This window comes from Megalops cyprinoides, chromosome 9, assembly GCF_013368585.1.
Source record: "Megalops cyprinoides isolate fMegCyp1 chromosome 9, fMegCyp1.pri, whole genome shotgun sequence".
Classification (NCBI taxonomy): Eukaryota; Metazoa; Chordata; class Actinopteri; order Elopiformes; family Megalopidae; genus Megalops; species Megalops cyprinoides.
In genome coordinates this window covers 21,649,959-21,665,593 of record NC_050591.1, presented here as the reverse complement: position 1 = coordinate 21,665,593, position 15,635 = coordinate 21,649,959, and positions in this window count along the sequence as shown.

Here is a 15,635-nt window from a genome sequence, read left to right as displayed (position 1 = left end):
CCATATTTGTGGCTTTTGCTACCTTTGGGAAATGTAAATACTGTGCATCAGTAAATTTTGTCTGCATGTGTGTAGAATTCTTGGATGGTGGTCAGACATGACCATGTGATCAAGTGTGTGTAAATTGTGCATGCTGTAAACTCTACTGTCACCACCTTTATTCAGTGAGGGGGTACTCGGTCTAACACTGTGATTCTTTGTCCTGAGCTCTAAGAAAAGCTTTACTTCTTTTTCAACTTTTACCCACCATGACAAGGCTTTGTAGGTCACTGACATTAGCAGCACATATTTTATTACAGAAAAAGGAATATATCCTTAAAAGTCTAACTCAAAGTTAGGGGTGAAGCACCAAAGTGCCCTTGTGAGAGTGAAAGGGCTCACAAACTGGGAGCTGGATGGACTAATGGTCAGGTCACTGGATTAAGGGTCTGAGAGGATCATGGCTTGAAGGCCCAGATGGGGTGTTGTGGCTGTGCTGTTGCACAGACTTGCCACGTAGAAGGAGCCCAGTGGAGCACCTGTTTCTGATTTCACTCTAACGAACGTGGATGCAACGACCCATAACTATCAAGAGAATACAGTCCGCCCCTCTCTCCCCCTCCCTCCTCCGGGCTTTGGAGAGGCTTAATGGCTAATAAAAACATCAGAGGGGATTAAAGTCTGTAGAGATCATTAGAGTTGATGTAGGTCCAGCTCTAAACTTAATACCGTCCATTGGCATTCATTGTGGGGACACTACAGAGTGTTATTCATGTTCCACCTGCATATACTGTTTATAGCTAGTGTCAAAACTGCAGTTGTTGGCCAGAGATGTTTGGGGCCTGATGTGGCATGGTGCTTTATCTCATGCTTGTGAAATCCCTATAGTTCATTTCAAATCTGCTTCTCAATTTTGCATACATGTCTATAATATTTACAAATAATGCATACACTTACATTAGCTGATATTGATATGCATTGTATGCATTACATTGTTTTCATCACACACCTGACTACCCCACAGATCTCTTATCAATTCTAAAAACATATTCCAGTGCTCAATAGTTCTGGGTTTGGCCCCATGTAGCTTGCTGGTAGATCTCTCCATAATAATAACTGAATTCAGCTTGGATAACCATGACCTATATAATGGAAGTTCTGGTGATAACCAGGATTGTAGAATAGATTTTTTTTGCAGCTGTGAGGGCCGCTAACAAGAATTTCTGATGTGGGACAGACAAGCCTAAACTGACATCATTCAGTAGGAACACAGCAGAGGAGGGGAGAATTTTGGTTTGCAAGATCCCTAATATTGTGTTAGCCACCACCTCCCAGAATGTCATTACATTTGGGCATTCCCAAAACATGTGAAATTTTGCTCATGTTTTCAAATGAAACTGCCATGAGATTACAAGACTCAAGACACATACAACAGAAATGCAGCCTCCAGATATTCTGTCAATATTACAAAAGCATTGTAGTGCTTTAGAGGGAAGTGGTAGAAATTCAGACTTGAATAACATACTGTACGAATCACAGCTGAAGTAGAATCACAAATGGAGGGTTGTAAATTCAGAATATTAATCAGTGACAATATCTTCACATGTGGATTTTCCACTATGCAAAATAGTGATGTATAAAATGTATAAATTTTACCGATGTATAAAATTTATTTTTATAAATTGTGTTCAACCTTTTTTTACGCATACATTGAATAAGGGCAGATTAAAGTAGTCCAACATGTGAAAGCTCTGCTTTTCCCACATGGCCATCGTGAATACATTCTGCTGGATGGAAAGTCTGGGGCTGACTTTATGTGTGTTTATGATTCAGGAGAGACAGCGTACTTTTGGCATTTCTGACACCCTTGCAGGAGTGGGTCCCCTTTTCCCAAACAGTGGCACTTGCTTTAAAAAATTAAAAATTAAAAATAATGATGTATATTTCTGGAGGGTAATGTTTTTTTTCAGGACCTTTTAATCAACCCAATCTGTTTTGTAACCTGTGGGGATTTGAACATCTGACTTTTTTTAAGAGAAGGGTCCTCTAGGCAAGATGAAGTTGTGGTCAGGAGATGCATTGATATGCATGAAATCCTGAGAGGTTTGTGTGTGTGTGTGTGTGTGTGTGTGTGTCTGTGTCTGTGTGTTTGTGTGTGTTTTGTAGCCGGGTGAGAATGAATGAATAAAAACATATGAGTCCCTTATTGATCTTGCTCTCTGCTCGGCTAACTTTTTTGAGATTTGTGAATTTAATAACCGTAGTTCCAGGTTATTAAAACAATGGAACATTTTATGTTAGTCTGAGGAATTCCTTTCAATGGGACATCTGTATGCACTGCACTGCACTGCAGCGACTACAAGCCTTTTGGTGTCTTTAGATACTGTCTTTATAGTGCTGCAACAGTAGCAACAAAAGAAAAGTCCCACCCAGTACACAATCAGGCAACATTTTGAAATGAAACATATTCAAAACATCCCACAGATCTTCATTAGTTTAAATCTTCAGGTTTCAATATCATAGGCTGACCTGTCTTTGTGTTTCAACGTCCAGTTGATTCAAGCTCCTGAGGGGGCTTTTCATCAATGAATTTCAGTGTTAATATCTGTTGTAAAGAGAAAGAATAAAAATAACACACCAAAAACATCAAAACCGTAAACACAAAAGTAGTAAAAGCAGCAAACAAAAGAATCATCTCCCATCAGTTTCTATCACATGCTGCCACCTTCTATTTAAAAGCTTGACACCATTGACATATTTCAGAGAAGGGCATAGAGAGAAGGTGGAGGAAGAAACAGACAGCCAGAAAAACAAAAAGTAGAAGCAGTAGAACACATATATGAAACATTTCATCAGCAGTAAATTGAAGGTTTAGGCTTAGCCTCACTTACTCGCCTACCCCCACAAATGTCTCTTCTGCTTCCTACAATGCATTAAAAGAGATCACATCTAACAACTGAGAGAGACCGAGGTGGCAGGTTGGGTGTGCTTTGGCAGAAAAGGAGATAAAAGAAAAGCAACAGAAGTGGATAATTAGATCTTCTTAATGATTTTTGGAAGCTACTGATCACTCAGCTGCTTTAGCCAGGAGACTGATAACTCAGTTTCCTTCTATAGTGACGACCTAAGGAAACAAGGTACAGTACGTAGGGAATGCAAGGGATTGTGTAACCAATCAGCTGTAAGGGGATGATGAGGCAGCCAGATGTAGAGGTAATTATGAATTTGACTAGGACACTGGGGCAAAGACATTCAATCAAACAAATTTACAGCACAGCTCCCCATCAGTGTACTTGGGTTCTTCTTGGTTAAGAAGGAAGAATGTCCTCCTATTAGCCTACCAATAGCAACCTGGTTTTCTCAGGAGGTCTCCAATCAAAGTGTTAATTAAGGCCAGCCCAGAAGCTAAAAGGCATGTGGCTGTTGGCTAGGGTGTGCGTGTGTGCATGGGATTACCTACTGCACACTGAGGATACTGTGGAGGTTTTTTGATGAGTTTCACAGCTAATAATCACAGAAAAGTAAAAACATACTTCTAGTGTTCACCACTAATTTGAACACCAGTACTCACCAAATCTGGTCCAGTAATCACCACAGTGACAGTCAGAGGAAATGACCTTCTCAGCTCCAAAGCCTGCAGGGAGTTTTGTGTTGCGTTATCATTGGCACCGATCACAGGGCAGATATTCATCTGATATTTTGGCTCCAGTTTCCAGGAAAATTGCTGTTACGGAATTCTGAGTTTTAAAGCAAAATAATCCATACAATTACAAGTTTCTGCAGTTCTCTTTGGCATATGGGACATGCTGTTCAAAGGGCCAGGTACCTCTCCTAATGGTTGGAAGGCTAGCTGCTTAAAAATGCAACATTGTTTTAGCATTCAGCAAGAGAGAAGGTTTTATTATTGTTATATTTTACTCCTTCCCCCCATCATTTTTTGCCTTGCTCACGTTGTTTCAGAACAGTCACACATGTGTAACACCAAAACTAGTGAGGAGGAAAATAATGTGTTTTAGTCTCCTGTGTTTCTGTTCGCCATGTCACGGCTGTGGAGCACAGACCAACACTTCATCATCTCTCCCGCTTCAGAACAAAATTCTCCCCCTGACTGCCAGTTTATGATCTAGGAAAACGTTACTGGACATTTTTGGAATGCTGTGATTCATTCTTACAGGGAAAAGGGAAAGGGGAGGGGGGGTGTGTTTCCAGCCCCCTGTACTGTTCCAAAAATGGGTGGAGGCGATGGCCCCCAGGGGGGCAGTTGCCTCCTGAATCATCCTCTTGCACAGCCGGGATGAGCTTTGTCTGGGAAATACAGACCCCTTGGTCAGGTAGATATGATTCCGCCTCTCTCAATGGAGTGACACCACATTCACTTACTGCCCCTTTATTACCAATGCTGAGCAGAGGTATGAAGGGCAGGCTTTTTTACCCCTGTAGTTTACACTTCCTCCACTGTGTCTCAGTGCTTTCTCAACCTACTCCCTGCGGAATCATATGGGACATTTACTGTTAGGGCATCAAAATGCACCACTTGTAAAGCTTCAGAAAAGGTCCCAAAGTGTCGCTTGTGGGGTTTCAGTGCAAATCACAAAGTGTTAGTCGTTAAGTTTCAATGTGGGTCACAAAGTACCAGTTGTAAAATGTCAGGGGGTATTGCAAAGTGTCACTCAAACCTCTACCATGTGTAACCACACAGTACATTTACTGTGAGTGTATCAGAAGGTGTCAGTCGTAAATATTAACAGGACCCATGCTGGTGATCGATCCCTTCTTCCACAGTATTTTAAAATGAAAAATAAACTTTATTTTGCTGCATGAATCTTTTCTGCAGATCAGTTACTAATTATGTAGTAGTAACAGCAATAATAATTAAGCAGTAGTAACAGACCTACTATTTCTGTTCAGATAAATCAGATAAAAATATGATGATATTCTTAACCTCAAGAGGGTCTCCCCCCTCCTGGGGAACATGCCATGGAACATCTAAACTACTTTCTCATACAGCTCATCTCCGGTGTCAACACTTAATTACACGGCTGCACTGATACAAAAAAATAGCATCATAAATCTAGTGAAATTCCTACAGTGTGAAGATATAATCCTATAGCACATTTCTTCTAGTTCTGTAGTGTATAAGGGTGGAAGCATAAAGGTACGTTTTTGGCCTTACTCACATTATATGACCTTTTTTAATTACAGACATTTATATGGGTGTTATACACTGTGCTTTTGTGGTTTGTTTGAGATGATCTGATAAACCCTAAGCCCGATTTTAATCTCTTAAATATTCACTCTCCTGGGGACAAGTGAGATGACATCAAGGCTGTCTGGCTGCCAGAGTCCCACGCTGTTTGGCAGGCAGCGCGCCTGTGTGTGTAAGATGGGTGAAATGAACTACTGCTGGACAGCAGCCATTTCTCCTATGTGTTCTCCCATTTCAGCACAATGCAATGTCTATGATGTTTGTAATAATAATAACAGCAGCATATAAGAAAGGGATTGTATATTGTGGCTGAGCAGTATGTGTGTGTGTGTGTGTTAATCTCAACATTCAGTTCCCCCCAAAACACACACAATGGAGAGGATGACGTGTATTGTTTTGAAGACTCCCTGGCATGCAGGAGGATTCTTGTAAGGGCAAAGGGCAGCATTCTGCTTGGGTATGTGCTTCATAGTGATGAATGATAGATGGGATGTCGATGGCTGTGTGGGAAGTCCATCACCTCTTCCTGATCATGGCTGCCACTGACCACTGCCATCCCTATGTGCGTGGGCAGCTGTTACAGCGGACCTCTGACCCCGGAGGGAGGTCACACTTGCAAAGGGCATGAGTCACACCCCTCTGAACTGCCCTGACCCCTGTTGATCCACACCGTGAGCAGGAATCTCGCTTCGGCTAAACTGCTGACAGACAGGCAGTCCCCGAGGCACGTCTTTGGATCGGCACTTTAAGATCTGAAACCCTGCAAATTATATTCTTTTGTAACTGATCTGTGTGGAGGGTCTGCATTGAGGTAATGAGGGGTGAGGATTGACTGACTGTCACTGTCATTCACCGGCCAAAAACCAACAGGATGAAGTCATATATGTAGATCATTTTGTAAATGACATTGGGTTACAATGATTAAATGTTCACCGCACCTGTAGGGGCAGTGGAACAGCAACTCCCTTAAACACTGTTGACTGCTGCCTGATTTTACCAGCTCCATATCTTGACAGTGTGAGAATGAGGAGAGGCAATGATGTGAAAGAATGGGCTCCACATTATAACCCCTTACAGGAACATGCTGTTTTAGTCATCAGTCTCACAATACAGGAAAGCACTGATGAAAAGCATGTGGACTGAAGCTGAACAGACACTCGCCTCAGCTAACACTTAAACCGTATGGCCACATGTTTCAGACAGAAATGAATGGAATGGGTGTTTATTTTCTTTTTGGTAGTGTAACAATATATTTCAGCATATGAATAGAAAAGTTAACATTTCCTTGCAAAAACTGTGCACTGTGTGACCCAAGACTTGACTTGATCATTTCATTGAGGGCTTCCCTGACCCTTTTAGTAGAGCCCCTGTGCAGCTGTATATGCTGTTAGATGTATTCATGTGTCCATATGAGTTCTGGGAAGCTCATTATTTGATGGCTTCCTGAGGTTCTTGTCAGCATGCACATCTGCTCAGAGGCGTCAAATCTGCCAGATACTTGTAGTGCATTACTCTGCTGTGTTTAAGAATCTGAACATTTGATTGAATTATTACTGCATATGTGAATAGTATCATATTGTTTTCCAGTGTACATGTCACCAATTTCTAAAAGAGCTTTCACACACACAGTTCTGAGTATACACCAAAACACCTGTATGAAAAAAGAAAAAAAAAAATTTGAGAGGGCATAGACAACTTTAGTTGAAATAAATAGCTGGAAATGTGTTGGATATGTATACAGCTGGCTGTTGTGTGGCTCCCTATAATGAAAAGCTATTCTATATGATCAGTTTTATATACAAATTTGGTGTTCAAAATAAAACCAGAGTGGATTTAATCATGCTCATGCATGCCAGCTGTAATCACTTCACAGGTAAGTACAGAACTGTATGTCAACATTTGCAATCAGTCCTAGCAAGAATAACTGTCTTTCAGAAGGACTGTGATTGGGAAATGCAGTTGAATGGAGTGCCAAGGGCTATTTTAAAGGGAAATCTTTATATTATTTGCATAATTGTATCTGAATAACTTCATGCAAAACCTGCAAAGCTAAATCCATATCCTGAATGTCAGTGTCAGTATCGGTATCATTGTCGGTATCAGTTGTTCATATTAACAGTATATGACCTTAGCTTTCCAGTTCTGGCATGAAGTTTCACAGAGCAAATACACTCAGGGCAGTGTGGAAAGTCTGTCAAGTTTGGGATGATGCTCAAATTTGCAATCCAGGTAATTTAAATTTAAACAGTTAGCCTGGTTTGCATATTTTTCCCAGGAATTTTACCAGAATGGGGACCAGTTAAATAACTATTTGCAATGTGGCACGCCAAACTCCAAAATAAGATAACAGCTGTTACTGTGTACTCATTACACTCCACGTAAAGGAAAAATCAAATTACACTCACATTCTTTCTCTCTCTCTCTCTCTCTCTCTCTCTCTCTCTCTTTGACACACACACACACACACACATAGAAAAGGAGAAATAAGGAAGCAACTTAATGTCTATCGCTGGCGGTTTTGCAGCACCTTACCTGGCTGCAAAAAATATAAATATACATAGATATGTTGCTTTAAGGTGAATTAATTTACCTGCTGCCGCAATACTAATTACATTACTAAATACCATAACAATGCTTTTCTATGCACACACACATATTTTACATTATATATTATAACAAACTCCATGGGTATTGCTATAAAGATAAAATCATGAAAAGCTTATACAATATAGTATTGTATTCATGACATTTTGTTCTCTGAAGATATGTTTATTAAACAGGCCAAAAAGGGTCCCAAGTGACTCAGTCAGCAAAGCATGTCTTCAGTAACAGCTATGGACTAGGTTCAATCCCTGCTATGTCACCAGCTGACAAATTGGCTTAGTTCTACTGTGAACAGGGATGGGTAGTCTGACCAAAGTCTTGCGGCTCTCAGGTACCATACATCAGGTGCCTGTAAATTGCTTGGATGACATCATAAGAGTAGTGCCTAGCTTCCAAATGACATGCACCTTACTGTGGTCTACTGTCTGACTTGTGCATATAGCCATTGGCTGTGTACATGTTTGTAAAGGGATTGCATTTGTCTCACTTCAATGCTATGTTAAGCATAAAATAGCTGTCAAAAAGTGATTTGAATGCTAGTGCTTTTATTTTTTTTTAAATGTGTAGTATTGTGTATTGATGTAAAACATGTAGTATATCAAAATAAATTGAGATGTCTTCCTGCTTTTTGTTCCTCGTCCTCTCCCTCTTGCTATGGACTCCCTCTTGCAGCATCTCTTTTTATCTTCTCTCTCTTACACTCTTCCCTCTGTCCTCTATCTTCCCCAGCTGTCGTATTCTCTCCCTTTCTCTCTCAATCTCTTCCTTCATCCTCTCTGTTGCCTCCCTCTCTTCCCTAACCCTTTCTTGCTCTCTCTCTATTTCCTCCCTCTCTTTCTGTATCCTCTCCTCCTCTCTCTTCATCACTTGCTTCTCTTTGCTTTCCACTAACTTCTTCATCTTTCTCTTCCACTGTTCTCTCTCTCTTGTCCACTCTGCTGTCATCATCTCCATGTCTATCTCTGCCATTTCCATCAAACACGAGTATTTCATAGCCTCCACCTTACTGTTCTCCAGCTCTCTCATAATCTCTTCTTTCTCCTGCCTCATTCTTGCCTTCTCTCTCTCAATCTCTTCTTTCTCCTTCAACCTTTCTTTCTCCATCTCTTCTTTTTCCCTCCTCATCCTCCCCTTCTCTTTCTCAATCTCTTCCATTGCCCTCACCCTTTCTCGCTCCATCTCCTCTTTCTCTCTCCTCATTGTTACAATCTCTTTCTCCCTCCCTTCCTGATCCCTCAGGAGAGAGTGGAGGGATTTCCCTGAGACATTCAGTGTGATAGATATCCTGCCGTGCCTCTGGCCCACAGAGAGCTGCAGAGAAAAAGACAGAAGAAGAAAAGGAGATGACATCACTCAGGTATGTCATGGTCCACTCATTTGCCCAGGTGCAAGACTGCTGGCACAACATCAGAATAAATATGTTTTAATATAGATACACACACACAGGCACACATCCCCAACTGTGCGCACACATGCACACATACACATGCTCACATAATAGCACACACATTTCAGAGGTAGCAGGCAGTGTAATGTAAGTGATTGGTTCTTAGCCTTGGCATAAGGTGGCACAGTGGTAAGGAGTAGGGGTTGTATAACTGTATAAATTCTTAGTATGCCGCTAAAACTTGTAAGCAATGTAAGTCACTCTGAATAAGAGTATTAGCTAATATAGTGTCATTAAGATTGCATTTGGCAGTATGTAGCTTCCACATATAGCTGGACCTAAACTTGCAAACTATTGCAACCACATACTCATTACATCCACATAACAATCATCCATCCACATCCAAAACTACACCCACACTGCAGTACTGCCCACAACCTGCGTAAAGGTAATTTTCAGATACATTCTCTGGGTATTATTTATAATGACATGAGTTAGACACAAAGCGACCTAATCAAAGTCACCTGGATGACTCATCAGTCAGTCTACATTCGGTTTCTATCGTGAAAAATTTTGACATGCATAAATATGTACAAACAAAAGACTAAGACATTATGTTTACTTACAGCTCGGCCCCGAGATTTATTACGCTTCATGATGCTCATTTGGGTAAAGATCCGAGAGAAAGTACGCAGCAGAGAGAATTGGACTTTGTTAAGATGTAGTTTCACAAGACCTTCCGCTGCGTTGCATTACTTATTTTTGTGTACCAGACGGCATTATGATGTTAAAACTCAAAGAAGAGGCGCTGTTATCTGTTCATTCCATTTGTTGAGGAAAAAACACACAGCCTTGTTACGTCATATTCCATACCGTTCTAATGTCATCAAGTGGTGGCAATGATACCTCGCAGAATACCGGGGGTTTCTTCTAGCTCATCTCCTCCAGATTCAACAAAAATAATACTACGTTCTGCATTGGCGATTTTAGACTCTCTTTAGGGGTGCTCAAACACACCTAAATTTCATCTTTTAGCCCTCTAAAGTTAGATTTTGCGAACTTGTCTGTTAGAGACGGGACAAACAATTACAGGTTCAAATGGCTTTATTTAAACAGGTTTAATGTCCAGTATTCTTTATAAACGACCGCAAGTCGTGGTTTATTCCTTACTTGTATTCCTTAAAGTGTCTGGTTGTAGTTCCATGGTGTGAATAGTGTCAAAGAACGTTAGCTGACGTAGTTGGCTAGAGATTATCGGATAATGTTAGCTTTCTGAGCTAGTCTGCTTGCACAGTTGCCAGATAAGGAGCTAACTGACGCACTTTATTATTTTAAAGTAGTCACAATGTTTCTTATTCTGATAGAATGGGGCTTTATGGTATATTTACAGTACATTTATGGTCAGTGAATTGAAGCATTGGAACAAACCCTGATTCATTGGAAATGTCTGTTTTTCCATAGATAGATATACGATTTTTTTAAAAAAGTTTTTTAAGAAAACAGCCAGGTTCAGGTGAGAGAGTAAGGTCAAAATGACGTTACCTCACTGCATTGCCCACAGCAACCCAATATTCAATTAGAATAATGTTATAAATTGATGTGGATCAATTTATACCTTTTATTAGATTATAAATACTCTGTTTGGTTATTACGTTTGCCTTTTGGTTGACAGTTCAAAGAGGGAGAGAGGAGGAGAGAGAGCAGGATGGAGTCGGCAGAAAGAGAGTGAGAGCAAGAAAATATTTTGTGGTGTAAAACTCATGTTACTTACTAGTAATTCATTAAAAGTTATTAATTATTGTTGTAAATTAAAATATCATATATAGACAATATTAATGTATTAATTATTATCCAATGAAATGAGTGATTTAGCAGGGGGGTTGAACACTTTTCAAGACACTGTATGCGTGTCTCATTCTCATCCCCTAAAGGTCTGATCCTAGAATCGCCCCTGACGTTCTGTATTCTGATCGAGGAGGTGTCCTTACTCGCAGTATCTCAACAATTAATGGAGTTCCGGGATGGTACATACTTTCTGTGGCAGATACTGAAAAATCCTCGATCTGAATGTATATTTCACAAAGTTTTTCATTTGGCCGGCAGATGGCAGTAAGTCTCTTCCGTACTTTTAAAACGTTTAACATAGGAGAACTGCCGAATAAATAAATGAGTGGCCCTGAAAGTGTTTGGTTAGCTTGGCTCTCCTTCATTTGGCTCTTTTCCACCTGAAAACAAAGCAGGAGACTGAGAAAAAAGGAGAAAGAAAGGTATTAGGGATGACAAGGCACTTAATTAGATGCACTTTATTCTCTTCCTTTGCAAGCCATTCTAGATGAGAGCTTTTGCCAAATGACAAAATATAATTATAATGTAAATGAGCCTACACAGAAGATGGAGGAAACAAATGGAAAGATGTCAAGAAACATTGTTTCCTTCAGGTGTTCCCATATTCCAATATGATACTGCCCCCATAGACACTGCTAAATGAATTCAAAAGTGGTTTCATGAACACCAGTAACATGTCATGGACCAGGAAGTCAATCACCAGATCTAAATATCATCAAACCTCTATGGGAAGTTCTGGGACATAAAATGTGGAGTAGATTTCTACCTCCTTCATTTCTCAAAGAAAGTGAGGCTTTTCTTTTTGAAGAATGCTTGAATATCCCACAAACAACAATTCCATAATCGTATAATAGCATTCCAAAAGGGAAATAATTCTGAAGGCAAAGTGCAGCCCAACTCGTAATTAGTTCATAAATATTCGTGTATTCTGGGTGCTTCCACTCAGTAACTCCAGTGTCCAGTGTAACTCTTGTGTTGTCTTGCATCATAGCACTACCTGCTGGCAGTATTTGGAAATGATCTGTGGAATAAAAGTTTTTTTTAATTTTTTTATTTTTTTTTATTTTTTTTTGAGATTGTGAAAAAAAAACCTTGATGTGTTGCTTGCCTCTGATGATTAAATGAACTTCCTTGTCTTTACAGAGTTCTGTTGATTGAATCTTTGGCAAAATATTGTGATGATAGGTATTGTGTTTGTTACAGGTAGGCAAGGTATACTACATCTAATACAGCACAAATAGTTATATTTTTATGATTCCATACAGAAATATCCAAAATGGCCCAGATATGTCAGTCCTTACAAATATTTACTTTTATGCCACCTAGCATCATGTAACTCACACAACTTCACACTTCCTTTTAATAACTGCCTAAATGTGTACACAATGGCTACCATTTTGAATTTTCTTTCTAACCTTCCTGTGTATGTATATTAATTGATTTTCCTGATTCCTTAATTGATTTTTTCTTAATTGATGTGGCTGCATCCATAGTTGGTACTTCCCATCATGCTTTGCAATAGGCTACAATAAACAGTTATTACTGTAGGCTGCTTATGATGTAATATGATATCCAGAAAATAGTTTTCTGGAACCATTGTCATATTGCACACTGTAATTTACACTGCTATGTGATACAAACAAAATACTAATATATAATAAAAATTTTAAATTGACTTCTGATCACTACCAGTTTCATGTAATGCAGACTTATTGCTCCACAGCCTGTATGGAGCAGCAGGAGGAGGGGGATCTGTGGGAGCAGGATGCAGGTCTTGTTCAGAATTAGAGAATTAAACTCCAGCTGAAGCAACTATGCATTTTCATGCTGGTTCATTTCAGTGTTTTTTTTAGAATAGGCTTGGTGAGTCAGTCATTAATATCAAGCTATACATCTGCAATTAAAACAATTTACATGTAATATAATAAGGCACTTAAAGATTATTTTTGCAATAATGTCATGCCAGCTCAGTACCCCCAGAATGTTAGAATAACACTAAACCTGTCATGTATTGTGTTGCTTCTGTAGTAGTTTCTGCCCTTAAAATTAAAATAATAATATGATCATAATATTTAGCATATGAAGTGGTGACATCACACAGCACCACCATGATGTCAGTTACTGTACATTAGGTCTCTTTCACTTTGCACTGCATTTGTGACATGCATATTTTATTACAGTTCCCTACCTATTACATATTTTTCCCAGATTTTTGGATGAGTTCCTGCCACCACCTCTCTTAAAACATTACATTGTGCAACAGGGAATTTCAGACTTTTAAAAAATTCATCCACAATGCGGTATAATTGTCAGAATCAACTGGAATCAGTGACAACTGGTGCAACACATATGCAATAATTCAAATGTACATGTTTTCATTGGTTGTTGTTACTGCACACTAATTTACTGCGAGGAGTAATGTAACCAATTAACTGACACTGTTCCATTCAGGTGTTACCTTTATAATTTTTCTAAATGGTCTGGTCTGCTGCTTTGGCAGTTTACCCCATGCATGTCTCCTCCTGCATTATCTCTATAAGGATTTTAACAAATCAACAAATTCAACAAATTACTAAAAAACGTTGATTATGATATATTTATTATCTTTTGATTATGCTGCATGGTTTTCCTATATATGCAATTATCCTATTTTGATCTTATATCTTCACAGAAAAATATTTGAACTTTTCATAGTTTACATATACTCTTGTTGCTCCAACTGGGAGTGAATGAACTGCTCCTTCAATGAAAGGTTCAGATCCCTTAAGGGGGCAGTATATGTCTGCTAAGTGCCCATATTTCTCTCAAGGTCACTGGTTAAGATAACTATGCACATGGGCTCTAACTGACCAACAGTCTCTTTCTGCATCCTTCTCTAAACCTTACCAAAATTACAGCAGTGAACTTATATTCTGTCTTGTGGGGTTCATAATAGTGAACAGAGCAGCCAAAGGTTTTAGGCCTGTGGTCTCTTTAAACCCAATGACCCGACTGTGACCGAACTTCTGAGATTAACATTCCACCCCTGGACACCCCCCCCACCCCCGACTCCCACCCCCTTCCTAATTGTATGACCAGCCCCTCCTTCACAGACAACCTCCCAGCACGAGTCACTTCATTATCGAAGGCCTGAGACAAATGAGAAGCTACAACACAGGCGTGTGTGTGGGCGCTGCGCAGCTCTTGGCTTCACCAGTCTAATCAGATTGGTCATGTGGCCAAGAGGGTTGGACCAGAAGCCAATGTCAATACCAATGCATTAAGTCAGGGAATGGTCTGGAATCCAATCCCAGAGAGTCACATAGGTCAGCACCGCCAGGGGAAGGGTGTTCACAAAATTACATGTGGACTTGTGCCTCTTTTGATTTATGTGAGTCTGTCACTCCAGTGTCCAGGTTAGTGAACTAGACTGTGACCTTGTGAGGTACATTTCGGGCAAAATAGCAAGCCACACTTTATTTTGTAACGTCAACCAAACTCGTGCTAGACCGCAGGGATGCCCAGCCTCATCATGGGACTCCAGTCCATGGTGATATGCCCTTTTATCATATTTCCTGTGATAAAGAGGGAGACAAAAGCTCAAGTGTGATGACAGTCTGGACCAGACACAGCCTTTCTCTTGTGTCTACTGTGGTTTACTAGTTCCTTGATTTTTTCCTTTGATTGTATACAGTACCACCAGTGACCACTTCCAGGGTCACTGACTACTGCACCACACTACTGCCCTGGACCCTGCTTATTACTGTTTCCCTGTCCACTGCTGAACACTATTGGTCTGACCACTGCTAAACACTGTTGCTCTGACCACTGCTCCGCACTACTGCTCCACACTGTCAGTCTGACAACTGTTCCCATTATTGCCCAGTGAATACATGGTCTGTTTAAGACTTTCCAAACTTTTCGCTGAAAGCACAACATGAAAGTGCCGGGTTCTTTAAGGATTCTGTTCTAATTAAAATGACTCTGTCTGTGTGTATGAGTGTGAGTCACAGCTGGAGGTGCACTGTCTGAAGGAGTCGGAAACTTGGGTCTGTTTTTAATCCTAACAAAAAATGAAGACATTCTGTCTGCGTTAACATGGGTGAGCACAATCCAAAAATACACCTGAAAACCGAGGAATGAAGATGTCGTAAATAAATTGAGCAATCTATGAAGATTTGCAGATAGATTGAAGCAGAAACAACTTCTTATGATAAAAGATGAACATGAAATTTTAATACCCACTTATGGAGGTTCCCTGCCAGGAGCAAAGGCAGTGAGACAGAAGTGGAGGAAGGCCTCGGAAACTCCGGGGGATTTCCCAACCTGTCCAAAACTCATCTAATATTCAGATGCTTCACATTGATCTGCCTGTAAAAAGTCTGCACCTCATCCACCGCCCACTTCCTGCTGTAAAAGTATTCTTGATCCCTGATGGTAGGTGACAGCTACTGGCTCCCCCGCATAGCCCAATTACAGCCTCCAACTCCTTCAAAGTTAGAGACGAGGCAAGGAGGAAAACAAACTCACGTGCGCACGCACACACACACACACACACACACACGCACACACACACACACACACACACACACACACACACACACACACAAGCCCACTGAGACCCCCAGACACAGA